Below are 1,609 nucleotides of genomic sequence, written 5' to 3'. Positions count from 1 at the left end.
GTGTTGCGGCCCCCCCCTGCCGATGCAGGGGACACGGGTTCGTGCCCCGGTCCGGGAGGATCCCACATGCCGCGGAGCGACTGCGCCCGTGAGCCATGGCCGCTGAGCCTGCGCGTCCGGAGTCTGTGCTCCGCAACGGGAGAGGCCACAACAGTGAGAGGCCCGCGTACCGCAAAAAAATAAAAAAATAAATAAATAAAGTAACCTATTCAGAAAGACTAAAAGGGTAAAACAAAACATCAATAAACGCTTAGACATTTGAGAATGGGAATCTGGTTGATTTTTCTTCTCTTAACAAATTTTCTGCATTTTTCAAAATTGTCTTTACTGTGCAAATATAGCTTTAATGTCTTTTAAACACAGCAAACAGTATCATTTTTCCTTGAGTCTAAGGTTATACTTTGTAAATAATTAAAGAATAATTAACAGGTACCTGCTGAAGCACTTATTTTCCCGTTTCCTCAACCCACATCCAGGTCTCCCTGTAGCCCCAGGTCAATGGCCTGTGGCCCTGGTCATACCTGACACCACCTCTTGACTGGGTCACGTACAAGCAGAGTTCAAAGCAGAAACGTTAATAGCTCAGTATCAGACTACAAAGCCTGAGCTCTGAACTGGTCAAGGGCTTGTAGCTCAGCAACTCCTCCCTGCCATCATGCCCCTCTGCCCTCTAATCACTATTCCCAGGCTCACTTAGTTTCCACCCAACTGCTAAGCATTCACTTTCCCCAACTTCAGGCAGGGGCTACAAGAAGGCACAGACAGCCCCAGTTCCAGAGAGCTCCGCATCAGTCAGCCTTGCAAGCTGACTCCATTCTGACCCTGTGCCCTGAGACTAATAACTGGGTTCCTCTCCTGGGCCTCTGGGCCGAATTCCAGGCCCTTATCCGCTGTGGCTGGTCCCAGTTCTTCCAAGAGCAGGTGCTGCAGCTACTTGTGATCCATGGCATCAGCACTGCCTGGAGACTGTTGGAAATGCAGAACTTCATGCCCCACCCCAGTCCCACTGAATCAGAATCTGTACATTAACAAGATCGCCAGGTGACTTGTATGCACTTTAAGGTTTGAAAAGCACCGGTCCAGATGATGGACAAGCCGCGAGACCAACCAACTACCTATTGTCAGAATGTTGGCCTTCCTAAGGCTGAGCTCCAGACTGGACCTTCTGACTGGACTCCGCTCCAGAATAACAGGACCTTCTGACTGGACTCCTGTCTTGCCTGCTCTATTCCATCTTCCCACCATCACCAGAGATGATCTTTCTAAAGCCCAGTCTGATCATGCATAAAATTCTAGATCAGCTTCTAAGGACAGCAGGAAGAGCTCCCACTGGCCTTGCCAGCCTCAGCTCCTTCCAGCCATCACCTCCCACTCTGTGCTCCAGTCATGGAAACTATCTGTGGTTCCCAGAAAACAGCACTCACCAAAAATTACATTTTCATTAATGCAAGTTTCTTAATATATTAATTTCTTTCAAAATGCATTAGAGTGAACACATGAAAAAGTTATAATGGACTCTGGGGAAGGGGACTGGGGGATGAGGATAACTTTTTCTTTTCTTTCCCCCTTTTTTCCATCTGCAAGTATTAATTTTACAATTAAAAAAAAA

The 1,609-nt window shown here is 47.4% G+C and overlaps 1 protein-coding gene across 1 annotated transcript in view; it reads right to left on the bottom strand.

Moving 5' to 3' along the window:
• Positions 1 to 1,609, bottom strand: part of RHOBTB3 (Rho related BTB domain containing 3) — a 62,645-nt gene that overhangs the window by 28,348 nt on the left and 32,688 nt on the right. The window lies entirely within an intron of this gene.

This window comes from Neophocaena asiaeorientalis, unplaced genomic scaffold, assembly GCF_003031525.2.
Source record: "Neophocaena asiaeorientalis asiaeorientalis breed wild unplaced genomic scaffold, Neophocaena_asiaeorientalis_V1.1 scaffold550, whole genome shotgun sequence".
Classification (NCBI taxonomy): Eukaryota; Metazoa; Chordata; class Mammalia; order Artiodactyla; family Phocoenidae; genus Neophocaena; species Neophocaena asiaeorientalis.
Note: the sequence above shows the minus strand (reverse complement) of the source record. Positions and strands in the feature narration are given on the sequence as shown.